Source organism: Eptesicus fuscus, chromosome 2 (genome assembly GCF_027574615.1).
Source record: "Eptesicus fuscus isolate TK198812 chromosome 2, DD_ASM_mEF_20220401, whole genome shotgun sequence".
Classification (NCBI taxonomy): domain Eukaryota; kingdom Metazoa; phylum Chordata; class Mammalia; order Chiroptera; family Vespertilionidae; genus Eptesicus; species Eptesicus fuscus.
In genome coordinates this window covers 18,437,733-18,456,301 of record NC_072474.1, presented here as the reverse complement: position 1 = coordinate 18,456,301, position 18,569 = coordinate 18,437,733, and the positions used below count along the sequence as shown (strand labels likewise).

Genomic DNA, 18,569 nt, shown 5'->3' with positions numbered 1-18,569 from the left:
GGTTACAGTCTCCTCACTCTCTCTGAACCAGTGGTTGACTACCTGAAGATCTACCTGGGAAGATCACAAGAGGGGTGATCAGAAATACATGATGCTGTATAGAGCCTCAGGTCCGAAGGAGGTTACTGTCACTTCTGGCCCCATTCTCTTGTCCCACATCAATACCTACTCTACTGCTCTGCAAGTCACGTGGCAGAAAGTAAGGAAGAAGTGAGAGACTCCAGTTTATAATGCATTCCATGATACATCTTTGCTTTAATGTAATATTTAAATTTTAAATATTGATATCCTGAAAACTTCAAGTAAAGTCCATATTCAGGATTATTCCATGGATTTGAATATTCTTGACAATTTACCAAGTGCCCCTCAGGGGCACATATTGTCCTATTTGGAAAGTGAAGCTTCATAAAAGTGTGCCTCAAGCATTGGGAGGGATGATCAACTTGCAGGTCACTTTCAATTAGGATTTTCTGATTCTCTGACAGAGAACAAGGGAATACTGAATACTTCATCCAATTCACAATTTTGCCTTAATTTGATCTGAATCAAATATGTCACTTCTAAAATGTGGCCTCACATGTTTGTTTCCCGTCTTCCAGCAACAAAATTCTCAGTGTGGATCGAGAATGAATGAAACAGGAAATATTCCTTTGAAAATAAGTACAGATTGTTCGCTACATGCATTGTAAAAAACAATACAAGAATAAAATGTTGTTTTACTCATTAATCCATTCAACATATATCTTTTATACATCTGTCATGTTTCAGATGATGATGATAGTGGCTAAGGATATGATAACACATAAGGATATGATAAAGTATGTTCTAGGGACTAAGTAATCCTGAGAAATTTTAAAGTGGTCCTCAAGGGACAAAGTATTTCCATAATAATACTGAAAAGTTATTTGCCTATATACCTCTTATCCTTAATATTTTCTCATAATGGAAGACAATTAAGTTATATTCTATTATGCTAAACATTAAAAAGATTTCCAAAAGTGTAAAAAGAATGCCACTATTCTCACTATTTTTTGTTCCATTTTTAAAAATAGTCATTTTTCATAAGAAATGTCACATTTCTGTTAATATATAATGATTTTACTATTGCTATTTTAAAATAAATTAATGCATTAACACTGTTAAATGGTCACAATTTTAATTTCTATTATGGTAAATATTGATAGATATGACCCACAAAAACAAAAGTTCTCACTGGTATCCTCAAAAAAAAAAAAAATAGAGTATAAAGGATCCTGAGGCCAAAAAGCTTGTGAATTACTGTGAGGATAAATGAAAGCAGCTTAGCTCCTTCCTTTCTGGAGCTTGTGTGAATTATCTGTAGGACCCCAGCAGCACTCACTCCCTTCCGTGGGTCACTCACTATCACAAGGGCTGGAAGCCTGAGAACTCATTTCCGAGAATCCGTTGTCAGGAGGGTTTCAGATTCTATTCTGCCAATGAGATTCATTTTCACAAAATTTGAAAAATAGAAGCCAAATTGTTACTCCAAGGACAGGTGTCTGGGCTTCAGCTGATGTGAGATTTTCCAGCAGCTCTAGATGTTGCTATAATCACTGATTTGGGTGCTTTCTGCAGCTCTGATGATCACCAATAATATTCTGTGGTTCCAGAAAGTTCCCAACTCTCTAAAAGCTACTGGCAAACTTTCATTGTTCTCTTCCCACCCTTTCAATATTTTTGTAACCATTGCACTCACTTATTTATATCCGTTTCTGCTTGGAATACCTGGAGAGGCTTTGTTTTCCTTAACCAACCTACTTTATAGTTGGAGAGTCAAACAAAGACCACATACATTACAAAATGCACACAAACTATAAAAAGTACCTCAAGAGAAATAACATGAGTGTTGTAATACTGACTAAGAGTAGAGGCTTCACTCTAGGTTTCAGTTTAGGTTTAAAAAATGTATACACGAGAACTATATAATCTGTTTATTTATGTTGATGACTATGTATCTGTTTTTTATTTTTTTAAGAATGCATATGTGTTTCAAGACATGAAGAAATAAAATCATAAAATTATATTGGAAAAATGCAATTGACTTTAAGAAATTAAAGCCAGTCTTTTTGTCACAGTGATTTGTGAATGTGTTATAAAATTTTACAGACTCTTACCATATGGAAATATTTTACACAGAAATTTTTGGGAACATAATTTAGAATCTTGTTATATAATTGCTTAATATAAAACACTGATTTTGCTGATGTGATTAATGAAAATAAAATTTCCATTAATTTTTATTTTAATTTCTGAAACATTTTCTACTTCATTAACTCTTCTGGAAATATCAGCACAATCTAAGTCATAAGCAATACAACTTCTAGTGATTGTAGCAGAAACCTTAGATTGCATCCACAAAATATATTGTACCCTAGCCTTGCAAAAATAAGCAATGTATTAACCATCACTAATTATTTAATTTAAATATTATGCCAAAGTTGTAAGGAAGACATAAATGTTGCAATTATATTCATCAGATGAAAATGGATGCAGTGTATGTGTGTGTGTGTGTGTGTGTGTGTGTGTGTGTGTGTATGTGAGTGTGAGTAAAATAGAACTAACTTTCCTTGAAACTTAAGCTATTTTCTTGGGTCTACTAGAGAAAATGATGTGGCATGAAGGCACACAAGTTTATCATTAGAAAAAGCCTTAGAAATCAAATATCCAAATCGGTTCATTTTCCATATTTGAAAACAGATAGGGCTAGAGACTTGTCCAAAGACACAACCAGAATACAGCTATTGGCTCAGCTCTCGTGCAGTCAGTGGAGTCCAAGATCCACCAGCCATGAAGAATTTCCAGAGCTCAACTTTCTAGAATTTGTACTATGAAAACAATAGACCTTTAAACCTTTTTCTGAATATAAAATTTACTATAATGTCAATACTTTTTAATATCTCCATATTCTTCCCTAGAGATAATTGCAAGTACCTCCCTTCCCAATTTCACCCTCAGGAGAGAATTTTCCCCACTTACTTTTGGAGGAGGCTGTGTTTAAAGAAATTGGAGATGAATCAACTTGAAAGTGTATTTCTTACATTTTTAATTAGGGATTGTTAGTCAGGAAGGCCCTGCCCTGAAATAGGAAGAAACTTGGTGTCAGATCTACCTTCAGATAAATGTAGCTTACTTAACAAGTAGCTCACACCCTCTTCATCTTACAGACCTGAGAAGACAACGCTAAGGTTCAGGGGGATCTAATTCTGTTGCACACACACGAGTCACTGCCATTACTCAACCTTGTTGAGCCTCAGTTCCTAATCAACAGGAAAGGGGTGGTCACACCCACCTGCTAGGACTGTAGCAGGGGCTAAACCAGTAAATGAATGTTAGATGCCTCCGTTAGTACTGGCACACAATAGAAACAGTGAGTACACGCTGTGAAAGTAAGTTGATCCTATGTCACACTTCTCATTACATCATATATAAGGAAATTTAGAAAAACTAGGAGTTGGGCATGTTGCAAAAGTATCTTTATTGAGACTAATTCATTGGTTATAAGCAATACAAAGAGGAGAGAAGAACTATTTGACTAAATATATTGTCTCTTAATCTCAAAAGTGAATCATGTTACATATTTGACTACTGAACAGGTGCTATAAAAAGCGCACTAGAAGTCAAGGGACTGAATTTTCATCTTTTTATTGGGAAATTCTGTTTAAATCTTTCTCTTTTCTAGTTCTTTCATTAAAGCCTTCAGAAATCATTTTCATATATTTTCAGTAATTATCAATAGAATCTCCTTTAATATTAAGATATTAATAGCCTTTTTTTAAAAATGGGGTGACCTCGGCCCTGGCCAGGTAGCTCAGCTGGTTAGAGCATCCTCCCAGTAAGCCATGGTTGTGGGTTTGATACCCAGTTAGGGCATATACAAGAATCAACCAGAGAATGCATAACTAGGTGGAACAACAAATCGATGTTTCTCTCTCTCCCTTCCTCTATCTAAAATCAATAAATTAAAAAGTTAAATGAAGTGACCTCATTTATTTATAGTCAATCAAAAAAATCCATATTATTTTTCAATTCAGTTTCTATGGCTACCACTTCTGTCTTCTAATGATGAGTCATATCTGAGAGTGTTGATAAAAAGAGGTTATCAAAAATATGTTTAAGAAAAGTGTGCACTTTAGTTCTTCTGAGTGTTTTTTTTTTCTCCCAAAGGAGGCATGCCCGTTTAACATACCACTAGTTTTGTAAAAGCTAAGTTACTGTAGGAGAATGACAGAGCCATGATCAAATTAAAAGCTAAGGAACTGGGTTTTTAATTATTTTTAATTGCTGCTCTATTCCATTATTACAAGAGGTCCTGATGAACACATAAAATGACTGCCTTCTTTACCTGGTAGCAATGGGTGTTAATGGGCACTAAACTGATGAAGGGGTTTAAAAAACCAGAGAAGAAAGAATGGAAGTGGCATATTATAAGAATGCAGGATGCTGAAGGAATCTTAGAGAACAATCTAATATTCCAGGTCTCTCCTTTTATAAATGAGGAAATTGCAGGCAAATGAGATAAAGTGATCATACAGTTGAGAACCTACCCCTGGAAAATCAAGAGTTAATATGACTTTGTCTGCACATGGAAAGCAAAGGGAGAAACGGAAGCCCTTCTCCCTGCTTAAACTCGGTTTAGAACCAGAGTTGTCAAGTTGTGCTGTGTATGTTGATCGGATTACCAAAATACTCGGGTCTTTTAGTTGTGCTTTGCAAACCCAGCCTGCATGTCTACAGAAAAGTAAAAATCAGGACCTGCAACCCAGTGACTACCTGAACAGCTTTTAGAACCACAAACAGCTCAGCTTTGTGCTGGGAAGCTATTTTCCTGAAACCCTGTTTACATTGACTTACATTAGTTTTTATGCAGTCCATTGTCTGTTTACTAAGCACCCAAGATATGCATATCCCTGGGCTCAGTGCTTAATGGGAATATATAAGTACAAGGCAAGGTCCTATAAAAGCTTACAGTTTAAGTAGGAGGTAAACAGAAGGGTGGAGAAGGGAAGGGACAGACATGTGCTGTGTGTGTGAGGAGTCAGTTCTGTAGTTCAGCCAAGGGGGTGACATCTGCACACTGTCCTGGACTTGAGCTGGACCAGGAAATGTGAACAGGTTATGGATGTATGAAGGAGATAAGAAACTGCATTCTAGGGAGGGAGCAGCATGCATACACACTTTAGGTTGGTAATAAACCTCATATATAGCAGGATCGGAAAGAAAAAAATAGTCTTTTGGGGGCGTAAGGATTCATGGTGAGGAATAGTTTTAAAAGTATGTTTTACAGGGATTTGAATACTAGGATCAAGTACTTTATATTTATGTCCTTAAGTACAAGAATCCCACTTATTACAATCCTGGTAAGTAAATAACCTATTCATGGTGGAAAGTAGAGGTAAATTGCCTTGTGGTCCATTAAGACAATGACATGGAGCCAAGTTGCCTGATTTCTAAATACCCCATCTTTTTATGAGAAACTCCTCTGATAAAATTATTTTCCGAGCTCTGCAACAGTATAAAGAAAACTCTCCAAACCACAACACTGAAACAAACTGGAGTGCTTTGGGTTGTGTGCACCCTGTGGATTTATGTTTTTATTGCAATTTCATTGAGAAAATGGTTTTAGCAAATATGTATTCAGAAGTATATTCAAAAATGAAAGAAACTAAAAATGTAATGGATCTGACAGAACAACAGGGAAATAAAAATGAGATGCTCAGTAGATCTATCAATATTCTGTGTGACTAATCTAGAAGGAGGTGCAATCTCTTAAAGGTCCAAATAAGACCTGAGGGAAACAGGAAAGTGATGGAGGCTGATGAAGGGAGATAAACTAAAGGAAATCACTTTGAATATTCAGATGGAAGGATCTGAGGTTGAGGACCCCCTGGGATAAGGGATGGTCCATATGTGATATGTTTATTTGGCAGATAACAAAGGTCAAGAGAACCAAGTTCCATCACTTGTTCTTGGAGTCCCTCATATTGTAATAAGAAAGAGCATGGCCCAGCCAATGATCTAGGAGGATCCTTTGATGTCAGAAAATGAGTTATCATGGGGTCCCATTGTTCCCTATTATTCACTGTCAAGCTGGGCATCCCTATTGACTCCTACAAATGGACCAGAGAGTCTGTTTGGGGGGTGCAGCAAGGTGATACAGGGTGTCCTACTCCTTGGTGCTTGCAGTTCCAGAATGGACACACATGGAGTGCAAGACGGGGGGCGGGAGGGGCGGAGGGTGAGGGGGAGCGGTGAAGGGAGGGTAAACCCACTTAACCAGCCCAATTCAACTGAATCAACACTGCAGGGCAACGGGATCAGCAATGTCAGCTTAACTTCGCCGTATTTATTTGTCATTTGAGAACCTCCTTGTGATCAATTTTCCCCATGGACATAGGCACTCTGATAGCTTTATTTTCATCCCCACCTATGTAAGTTGAATAAATAACAAGGCTCAGGAATCCCTTTATGGTCCTTGCAAACCTCTGGTGATCAGGTGGCCATCTAGCCATTTCAAATGCACCAGAGTTCAAGAGTTTGCCTGTCTAAAACAGCCCTCTTTACTTTTATTTATTTAATTTTTTTTTTTTTTGCTTTAGAAACATATTTTCATTTTAAATTACAATTGGCATACAATATTATATTAGTTTCAGATGTACAACCCATGATTGACATTTATATAACTTATGAAGTGACCACCTCGATAAATCTAGTACCCATCTGACACCATACATCATTACTACAATATTTTTTACTATATTCCTTGTGCTGTACTTTATATCCCATGACTATTCCGTAATTACCAATTTTTACTTCTAAATCCCCTCAACCCCCTTTCCACCTGGCAACTGTATGTTCTGGTCTACTTGTTCATTTATTTTGTTTTGTTAGATTCCATATATAAATGAAACCATATGGCATTTTTCTTCCTCTGTTTGACTATTTCACTCAGCACAATACCTTCTAGGTTCATCTATGCTATTGCACATGCCAAGATTTCATTTTTTTATGACTGTATCATATTCCATTATATGTGGTATATATATATATATATATATATATATATATATATATATATATATATATATATATATATATATACAACTTCTTTTTTCCATTTATCTATTGATGGGCACTTAAGTTGCTTCCATATCCTGGCTATTGTAAATAATGCTGCAATAAACATATGGATGTATATATCTTTTGGAATTAGTGTTTTGGGTTTCTTCAGACAAATACTCAGAAGTGGAATTGCTGGTCCTTCTTTGTCTCTTGTTATAGCCATTTTTTAAAAAATTATTTTGTCTGGTACAAGTATTGCTACCCCAGTTTTTTGTTTGTTTCCAATTTCATGAAATACCTTTTTCCATCCTTTACTTTCAATCTGTGTTTATCTCCATCTGAAGTGAGTCTCTTTTAGGCAGCATATGTAAGGGTCTATTTAATTATCTTTTCAGCCACCTATGCTTTTGATTGGAGCATTTAATCCATTTGCATTTAAAGCCAACAGCAAGTAGGGGAGGCAGTGGAGGCAGCATGGAGAGGCACAGCAGAGGTTTTCCTGACTTTGGACTCCAGCAGCAGGATGGTGAAATCCTCCCTGAGGCAGATCTTCAACAGCCACCACTTGTCCAGAGAGAAGACAGAGAATAAACCTAGTGCCACCATCCATGCCAGCCGCACCCTGCCCCTCATCAAGCCAATGTCTTTTCTGAAGAGTTCCAGGGTCTCACTTGGTAACCTGGGTCCAGGGCCTCAGTGGTGCTCCTCAGATGTCCCTCACCCAGGTCCCAGGTGGGCAAAGGAGTAGTCAGAAGGGTCACAATCTTTCAGCTAATTTATTTTACTCTAATAACTAGAGGCCCGGTGCACGAAATTTGTGTACTCGGGGGGAGGGTATCTCAGCCTGGCCTGCACCCTCTCGCAGTCCAGGAGCCCTCTGGGGATGTCCGACTGACAGCTTAGGCCTGCTCAGGCAGTTGGACATCCTTAGTGCCTGCCACCACAACTGCACCTGCCAGCTGTGAGCCCGGGTTCTGGCTGAGCGGAGCTCCCCCTGTGGGAGCGCACTGACCACCAGGGGGCAGCTCCTGCGTTGAGCGGGATCTGGCCAAAACTGGCTCTCCAACATCTCCCGAGGGGTAACAGATAGTGAGAGGGCGCAGGCCAGGCCAAAGGACCCACTGGTGCATGATCAGGGCCAGGGAGGGACAACAGAGATTGGCCAGCCTGGGAGGAAATGTGGGAGGGCTCCAGGGCATGTTCAGCCTGTCTCACTCAGTCCTGATTGGCTGGACCCCAGCAGCAAGCTAACCTACCAGTTGGAGCATCTACCCCCTAGTGGTCAGTGCACATCTGGTTGACCAGTCCACTGTCTGCCCCCTGATGGTTAGTGCACATCATAGTGAGCAGTTGAGCAGCCTTAGCATATGATTAGCATATTATGCTTTGATTGGTTGAATGGATGACCGGACAACTGGACACTTAGCATATTAGGCTTTTATTATATAGGATAGGCTGAATGTAGCAGAGGATCTAATGTCTAATAACAAGAGGAGAATTCTCAAAGTCCAGATGGATGCCAAACATGGTAACTGGAGAGTGGTGCTAATCTGCAGTTGCCTCTACCTGGAGATCCCAGGTGGTGCTCTGTTGGAGGGGAGCAAAGACAGATTCCCAGTTCTTGAGTTCACTGAGGAGCAGCTGCACGCTGACCATTTCATCATTTTCTTCCACAAGAACCGTGATGACAGAACTGCTCTACTCCATAACTTCAGCTTTATGGGCTTTGAGATTGTGAGATGGAGCATCCCTTGTGGATAACTAACTGCTTTTCTCTTGCTGCTTTTAGGATTCTCTCTTTGACTTTAACCTTTGGCATTTTAATTATGATGTGTCTTGGTATGGGCCTCTTTGGGTTCATCTTGTTTGAGACTCTGCACTTCCTGGTCTTGTTTGTCTATTTCCTTCACCAGGCTAAGGAAGCTTTCAGTCATAATTTTTTCACACAGGTTTTTCAATTCCTTGCTCTCTTCTGCTGCTGGAACCCCCATGATGGAAATGCTGGTATATTTGAAGTTGTCCCAGAGGCTCCCTACATTATCCTCATTTTTTAAATTCTTTTTTCTTTTATTTTTTATTGAATTTCTTGGGGTGACATTGGTTCACAAAACAAGTGTACAACTCAACAAAACATCACCTGCACAATATAACATGAGCCCGTTGCCCCAAGCAAAATCTCTTTCCATCTCCATTCCACCCCTCCCTGTTGTCCATTTCCTATTTGCTTAATCCCTTCATCTTCTTTCAACCAGCCTCCCCATTCCCTCTGACAGCTAGCTGTCAGTCATGTTCCATCCATGTATCCATGCCTGTTTCCATTTTGTTTGCCAGTTTATTTTGTTCATTAGCATTCACATATAAGTGAGATCATATGATATTTGTCTTTCTCTGACCAGCTCATATTATTTAGCATAATACTCTCCAGGTCCATTCATACTGTCACAAAAGGTAAGATTTTCTTTCTTTCTTTCTTTCTTTCTTTCTTTCTTTCTTTCTTTCTTTCTTTCTTTCTTTCTTTCTTTCTCTTTCTTTCTTTCTTTCTTTCTTTCTTTCTTTCTTTCTTTCTTTCTTTCTTTCTTTCTTTCTTTCTTTCTTTCTTTCTAACATCTAAGTAGTATTCCATAATGTAAATGTACCACAGCTTTTTTTATCCATTCATTTACTGACTAGAGGCCTGATGCACAAAATTTGTGCAAGAATAGGCCTGCCTTCCTTCCCCCGGCTGCCGGCACCAGGTCCAGCTTCATCCGGAAGGTTGTCCGGAAGGACATCTGGAAGGATGTCTGGTCTAATTAGCATATTATGCTTTTATTATTATAGATGGACACTTGGGCTGCTTCCAAATCTTGGCTATTGTAAATAATGCTCCTATGAACATAGGGGTGCATATATTCTTTTGAATTAGTGTTTTGGGTTTCTTTGAATATATTCCCAGAAGTAAGATCACTTGATCAAATGGCAGTTCCATTTTGATTTTTTAAGGAAATTCCATACTGTTTTCACAGGGGCTGCACCAGTCTGCATGCCCACTAATAGTGTACTAGGGTTCCCTTTTCTCCATACCCTGGCTGGCACTTGTTGTTAATGTACTGATGATAGCTATTTCGACAGTTGCAAGGTGATATCTCACTGTGGTTTTAATTTACATCTCTCTGATGATTGATGTTGAGCATTTTTTCATGTCAATTGGCCATCTGTAGTTCCCTTTGGAGAAGTGTCTATTCAGGTCTTTTGCTCATTTTTAATTGGATTATCTGTCTCCTTGATGCTGAGTAGCCTAAGTTCTTTATATATTTAAGAAATTAACTCCTTATCAGATTCTCATTGGCAAATTTGTTCTTCCATTCAGTGGGTTCCTTTTTCATTTTGTTGATGATTTTTTGTTGTTGTTGTTGTGCTAAAGTTTTTAGTTTGAAGTACTCCCATTTGTTTACTTTTTCCTTGCTGAGGAGATATATCAACAAAAATATTGCTACAAGAAATGTCTAAAATTTTACAGCCTATGTTTTCTTCTAGGATTTTATGGTTTCATGACATGTTTAAGTCTTCGATCTATTTTGATTTAATTCTTGTGTATGATGTAAGAAGGTAGTCTAGTTTGATTTTTTTTGCATTATCTGTTTAGTTTTCCCAACACCATTTATTGAATAGACTGTCTTTACCCCATTCTATGTTTTTGCCTCATTTGTCAAATATTAGGACAGTATAAAGGTGTGGATTTATTTTTGTGTTCTCTGTTTTGATCATTGATCTTATGTCATTTCCATCCTGTTTTGATTAAAATGGCCTTGTAGTGTAGCTTGATATCATGTAGTGTGATTCCTCCAACTTCGTTTTTCTTTCTCAAGATTGCTGAAGCTATTCAGGGTCTTTTTTAGTTCCATATAAATTATTGGAATATTTGTTCTTGATCTGGGAAATATGACATTGGTATTTTAATAGGAATTGCATTGAATCTTTAGATAGCTTTAGGTAGTGTGGACATTTTAATGATATTAATTTTTTCTATCCACGAATATGGTATATGCTTCCTCTTATTTGTATCTTTCTCAGTTTTTTTCTTCAGTATCTTATAATTTTCCAAGTATAGGTCTTTTACCTCCTTGGGTAGATTTATTCTTAAGTACATTATTTTTTTGTTGCAATAGTAAATGGGATTGTTTACTTACTTTCTCTTTCTAATAGTTCATTATTGGTATATAAAAATGTCACTGATTTCTGAATATTAATTTTGTGTCCTGTTACTTTGCCGAATTTATTTATTAGAGCTAGTAGTTTTTTGGTGGAATGTTCAGGGTTTTCTATATGTAATATCATGTAATCTGCAAATAATAAGTTTTACTTCAGCTCCTTTCCAACTTGAATGCCTTTTATTTTTTAAATTTTTTGTCTGATTGCTATGCCTAGTACTTCCAGTACTATGTTGAATAAGAGTGGTAAAAGCAAACATTTCTGTCATGTTTCTGATCTTAAAGGAAACACTTTTAGTTTTTGGCCATTGAGTATGATGTTGACTGTGGGTTTGTCATACATGGCCTTTATTATGTTGAGGTCTGATCTCTCTATTCCCATTTTGTAAGAGATTTTATAAAAAAATGTGTGGTATGCCGAAACCGGTTTGGCTCAGTGGATAGAGCGTCAGCCTGCGGACTCAAGGGTCCCAGGTTCAATTCTGGTCAAGGGCATGTAACTTGGTTGTGGGCACATTCCCAGTAGGGGGTGTGCAAGAGGCAGCTGATCGATGTTTCTCTCATCAATGTTTCTAACTCTCTATCCCTCTCTCTTCCTCTCTGTAAAAAATCAATAAAATATATATATTTTTAAAAATCAATAAAAAAAATGGGTGGTAGATTTTATTGATGGTTTTTTTCTTCATCTATTGATATGATCATGTGATTTTTATCCTTCATTTTGTTTGTGTGATTATCACATTTATTGACTTGTGAATATTGCACCCCCAGGCTAAATCCCACTTGGTTATGGTGTATGATCTTTTTAATGTATTGCTGGATCTGATTTGCTAATATTTTTAAAGAATTTTAGCATCTATATTCATCAGGGATATTGGCCTGTAATTTTCTTTCTTTGTAGTGTCTTTATCTGGTTTTGGAATTAGGATAATGCTGGCCTTGTAAAAAAAATATAAAGCTTGGGATTCTTTCCTCTTATTGAATTTTTGGAATAGTTTGATAAAGATACGTATTATTTCTTCTTTGAATGTTTGGTAAAATTCTCCTGCCAAGTCATCTAGTTCAGGAATTTTGTTTGCTGGGAATTTTTGATTATTGATTAAATTTCATTAGTTGTAACTGGTCTATTCAGGTTTTGTGATTCTTCCAAATTCAGTTTTGGAAGATTGTATGTTTCTAGGATTTTATCCATTTTGTTCAGGTTGTCCAATTTGTTGGTACATAGTTGTTCATAGTATTTTCTTACAATCCTTTGTATTTCTCTGGTGTCCGTTGTTACTTCTCCTCTTTCAATTCTGAATTTATTTACTATATGGGTATTCTTTTCTTCTTGATGAGTCTGGTTAAAGGTTGTAAATCTTGTTTATCTTTTCAAAGAAACAGTTATTGGTTTCATTGATCTTTTGTTGTTTTTTTGTTTGTTTGTTTTTAGTCTCTGTGTCATTTATTTCCATTCTAATCTTTATTATTTCTTTCCTTCAGTTTAATCTGAGTTTTGTCTGTTATAGAGTTAGATTGTTTACTTTTAGGTGTGGAGTTAAATTGTTTACTTGAGATTTTTCTTGCTTCTTGTGGTAAGCCTGTAATGCTATGAACTTCCCTTTCATTACTGCTTTTGCTATGCCCCATAGATTTGGGGTTATTGTCTTCTCATTTTCATTTGTTTCCAGGTTACTTTTTATTTCACTCTTGATATCATTTTTAATTCATTAATTGTTTAATAATATGTTATTTAGACTCCACGTGTTTGAATTTTTTCCCATTTTTTAATTGTAATTGATTTCTAGTTTCATATTATTTTGGTCATTAAAGATGGTTGATCTGATTTCAATCTTCTTGAATTTATGAAGACCTTTTATTTCCTAACATGTGGTCTATATTTGAGAATGTTTCATGTACACTTGAAAAGAATGTATATCCTTCTGCTTTGGGATAAAATGTTCTGTAATTATCAATTAAATCCATCCAATCCCATGTGTCATTCAAGGTCACTGTTGCCTTGTTGATTTTGTGTGTGAAAGATTTATCTATTGATGTCAGTTGGGTGTTAAATTCCCCTACTATAATTGTATTGCTGTCAATCTCTCCCTTAAAGTCCACCAAGATTTTCTTATATATTTAGATGCTTCTATGTTGGGTTCATTTATGTTTACAAAGGTTATATGTTTTTGTTGAATTGATCCCATTAGTGTTATGTAGTGACCCTCTTTGTCTCTTGTTATGGCCTTTGTTTTGAAGTCTCTTTTGTCTGATATAAGTATTGCTTTCCCAGGTTGTTTTTGTTTTGTTTTGTGTTGTCTTTATTTGCATAGAATATTTTTCCCATCTGTTCACTTTCAGTCTTTGTGTATCTTTCATTCTGCAGTGGGTTTCTTCTAGCTAGCATATATATGGGTCATGTTTTTGTTTTTGTTTTCTATTCAGCAACCCCTTGTCTTTTCATCAGGGCACTTAATCCATTTACTTTTAAGGTTATTATTGATAGGTACTTATTTATTGATACTTTATTCTTTATACCTATGTTCCTCTCTCACATTATTTCTTTTTTTATTCTTCTTCTTAAAGCAGGCCCTTTACCATTTCTTGCAATACTGGTTTGATGGAAATAAACTCCTTTAGCCTTTTTTGTTTGTTTGTTTTACGTCTGGGAATCTCTTTATTTTGTTTTTAATTTTTAATGATAGCCTTTCTGGATAGAGTAGTCTTGATTGTAGGTTCTTGCTTTTCATGACTTTGAATATTTCATGCCACTCTCTTCTGACCTGAAGTGTTTCTGTTGAGATATCATCTGACAGCCTTATTGGAGGCCCCTTATAGGTAACAAACTGTATTTCTCTTACTGCTATAAAGATTCTTTCTCTTTATCCTTTGACATTTTAATTATGATGTGTCTTGGTGAGGGTCTCTTTAGGTTCATCTTGAATGGGACTCTATACTTCCTGAGCTTGTGTGACTTTTTTCTTCACTGGGTTAGGGAATTTTTCTGCATTATTTCCTTAAACAAGTTCTCTATCTCTTGCTCACTTTCTTCACCTGCTGGTACCCCTGTAATGTGGATGTTATTACACTTGATGTTGTCTCAGAGGTCCTTGAAACTTTTCTTATTTTTTAAAATTCTCTTTTCTTTTTTACTTTTCTCATTTTTTTAAAAATTATCTTATCTTGACCTCTAAATTGCTGATACAATCTTCTTCTTTATATAACATGCTATTTATTCTTTCTAGTATATTTTTTACTTAAGATATTATATTCTTCATTTCTGACTGGTTCTTTTTTTATGGTTTCTATGTCCTTTTTAATTCTTACTATCATTTTGTTTAAGTTATCTCTGAGATCATCCATTCTTCCCCTAAGGTTCTTGATCATCCTTATATCTATTGTTTTAAACTCTGCATCTTGGTTGCTTCCATTTCATTTAATTCTTTCTCTGGGTATTGTTCTTTCATTTGGGGAATATTTTTTTGTCTTCCAATTATGTCTCTGTGTACTAGATAGAACTGCTATGACTCCTGAACTTGTTATGAGGGCTTTATGATGTATGTATCTTGTTGGGCTCAGCAACAAAATCTTTCAGATCACCTGAGCTTGCTCCAGGAATGTTTCTTGTGTATTATGTGCACCCTCCTGTGGTAGTTGGGTCTTGAATGCTGTTGGCCCTTTCATGGGTGGAATTAACCCTTCATGCTGGCTGAATATAAGGATAAACCTGGATCACTATGTATGTGTCACTATGCAGGGGCTTCCCCTGAGGCAGAGGTGTTCCGAGCAGAGTCTGTGCCAGCCAGAATTTCCCTTGGAGTGTGCCACTAGTGTGATTACTTGGGTCAATATCTGGTGTAATCTGTAGTTTACCACTCATTGTGTTGGTTCTGGGTTCACCTGGGCAGGGTCTAGGTACAAGTCAATGTCAAACATTGTGTGTAACAGGCTTTGGGTTACCTGTATGGAGCTACCATGCTATTCACTGTTTATGGCTGCATCTACTGAGCCTGGGTATGCATAGGAAGGGTCCATCTGTGTACAAAGATTAGGTTCCTTAAGATTTGATTTTTGATTTTTTTTTTTTTTTTTTGCTATTCCAATTGGGTGTTTTCTGCTTCCTTACCTTCCAAATCACTGATTTGTTCCTCTGCTTCATCTACTCTACTGTTGATTCTCTATAATGTATTCTTAATTTCAGTTAGTGAATTCTTCATTTCAAATTGGTTCTTTTTTATGTTTTCTATTTCCACTTTTATGTTTCCTATCTCTTTGTTGAAGTTCTCATTGAGATCATTGACCATCCTTATACTCTGTGTTTTGAACTCTGCATCTGGTACATTGCTTATCTCCATTTTATTTTGTTATTTTTCTGGAGTTTCACTCTGTTTTTTCATTTGGGACATGTTTCTTTGTCTCCTTGTTTTGGCTGCCTCCCTGTGTTTTTTCTATTTATTAGGTAGAGCTGCTACATCTTGTAGGCTTGGTTGAATAACCTTATGTAATTGGTGTCCTATAAGGCCCAGTGGTACAGCCTCCGTGGTTACCTGAGCTGGGTGTGCTGCCCTAGCCTGGTGTGGGCTATGTGAACCCTCCAGTTGTAATTGAGTCTTGATTGCTGGTGGCACATCAATGGGAGGAATATACTTCAGGCAAATCAGATGCAAGGACTGGCCTTGGCCACCATGGAGGATCTGCTGTGCAGAGACCGACCCCACACAGAGCCAAACTCACTTCAGCAGGGCTCAGGTACCCCCTGAGTATGTCTTTGAGTCTCATGAAGGTGGCTGCATGGTGCTTCGGCATGGTCTGAAGCTGTCTCTGGAACCATTTGGGATGTGCAGGCTAAGGTCAACACCGCCTGTGTCCTGCCAAGGGCCACCTGGCATGAGCTACAAAGCGATCTGCAGATGACTCCTGGAATTGCCCAGGAGAGGCGAAGCTCTGAACTGAGACTGGCTGCCACTAGTGCTGGGCCTGGAGCCATTTAGCAAGAGGTGCGGGGTACACAGAGGCCAGATGCTACTTGTTTGCGACACTTTAGGAAAGTCAAAGTAAGACAGACTTTTTAAAAGAAATGCTGGTTGGGGTTTAGCCTTCTAAGTATCTGGATATCAGCCCAGGCTCCTAGGCATTCAGGAGAACAAATAAATGTTTCTGAGATTCAAAGCCCTCCTTCTCCCATCCAATGGATGGGGTCACACACCAAGTTTTAACAATTGCTCCCTCCAGTTCATGAGATTTGGGGGTTCCTAGAGGGAAAGTAAGAACTTTCAGTGACATAACCAGTTCCCTTCATACTACCCCAGTCATGACTATGCTGTATTCCTAACCCATTCTGGCCTAGAAAAATCCTCATGTTGAAAAGTCTTTCCTGGTATCTAAGCCACAAATTCATGACTATTAAAGCAAGACAAGACTTTAATGATATTAGAGCTGCCATATGATACCCAGGTTGGGAGTGTGGGTATGTTGGAGTTTGAGGCATGGGGATTAGGTATGGCTGATGATAGGAAACTTCCTTTGTGCTGATTTTAGGACCTTGGACAATCTCACTGCTCAACACCATCTCACACCTGGGCTGGCAGGGTTGCTGAGCTCTCAACTGGAATCATAACATCCCCCTTGGAAGCAGCTTACTTCCCTCCCAGGACAGAGACAATATATGAAAGTTGATGGGGAGAGGAGACTACATTTATAAGTCTAAACTCAGGAGCCTTGCTTGAAGGTGTTGCTATGGAAGCCAAAGATCTCTCTGGGTTTTACTCAAAGATTGATAAAAGTTTCTGAGCATAGTTGAACATGACACCACCTGGGGGCAGTATGACTGTGTCCATTACTCATCATTTCAGTCTTCACTAAACTCAAATCCAAACCACATAAACTTTCCTTTCCTTGTACAGGAATTTCAAGAAAACCCTTAGGCGGCATTTAAACTTTAAAGCTGTAGGAATGTTTAGTAAATCTGAAAGCAGCATTAAGAGTAGGTTAGAGTTTCCCCCTTATAACCAATACCAAACTTAATTTTACTGGGAGTATTTCACCATTCATTTTCTCATCTGAAATGGCCATCTTTCACTGGTTTCACCATCTGAAATAAGAATGCATTATTTAAAATTATATAATGCACCTGCTCTAAGCTGTAAAATAGAAAACTTGCTTTCCTGTGTCTTTTAAAGCGTTGCAACGAATCCATGTTATTAAAATTTAAAAGTATACAAAGGCAGCATGGTACATCAGAGATGGATTCACACTCATTAGTTTTTAGCTTTTTTGTTCATCTCTGGCTATGTGTCCAGCATTGTCCTGGGAATTAGATGGCTCCTACCCTCAGGGAGCTTACGGTCTCCCTGGGGATAAAGATAAAATAACAGAAGAGGCAGTTCCCTGGCACTCTATTAGCTTTTAGAAAAAAAAATGGTCAATTTATAAAATGGAAAGAAGAAACACAATAAACTCATTTTGGGAAGCAGCACAGTTTAAGGAACCTGACATCTTCATAATCTCAGATTATGCTGATTTTCTACTTTATCCTTTCCATTACAGTTTATTATGGTGTGTGTGTGTGTGTGTGTGTGTGTGTGTGTGTATGTGTGTGTTTGCATGTCTATATATTTAACAAAATCAGGCTAACTGGCTTCTTCATTATTAAGAGAGCATTTCCCACTTTTTCTAAAGTTTTCATTAGTTCCCAAGTAATATTTTCAGGGAAATTTTGCACACATATTATACATGGGAATAGATACAGGTTGAAATGACAATTCAGGCACTTCCTCATAAAAGTGTTGAGAAGTTTGGAGGAACATTGAGCTTTTAGATTGAAACAGAAATGAAATAATGCCTATTATGGATGAGGTGCTGCCTTCTTGCCTAATGTGCCTAACTTCTAATTAGTTAAACAGCAAAATTGGACCCTGATTTTTTGGCAAAGTTAAGCATAAGGTGGAGTGTGCATCTTGGTTCCAGATCTATTATTGACTTTGGAAAAGTCCCTTAACCTCTTGATTCTTATTTCTCTGCAGTAAACTAGAAGTAATAAAATGGTCCGTCTCACTGGGAGGCTGTGATTAATGGCACAAACGAGGGGAATATTTTTGGTATTGCAAGACTGGTGCAAACCCCTAGCAAAGGGCATGTGTCCTGTTTTATAGAAGAGCCCTATGCCTCCCTCTTTAACCTACATCCAGCCTCTGAATGTGTTCAGAAGCTCGCAGAACGTCACCAGCTCTTCTTACCTTTAGGGGAAGCAGAGGCACTGTCAGATCAAAGCCCTGAAAGTGCTTTACCTGTATAGCATGTTCATCAGGAGCAAGGACTGGT

General features: G+C 37.5%; 1 pseudogene; it reads left to right on the top strand.

Moving 5' to 3' along the window:
- Positions 1–7,603: 7,603 nt before the first annotated feature.
- On the top strand, positions 7,604–8,841 carry LOC129151079 (ornithine decarboxylase antizyme 1-like; annotated as a pseudogene).
- Positions 8,842–18,569: the final 9,728 nt, after the last annotated feature.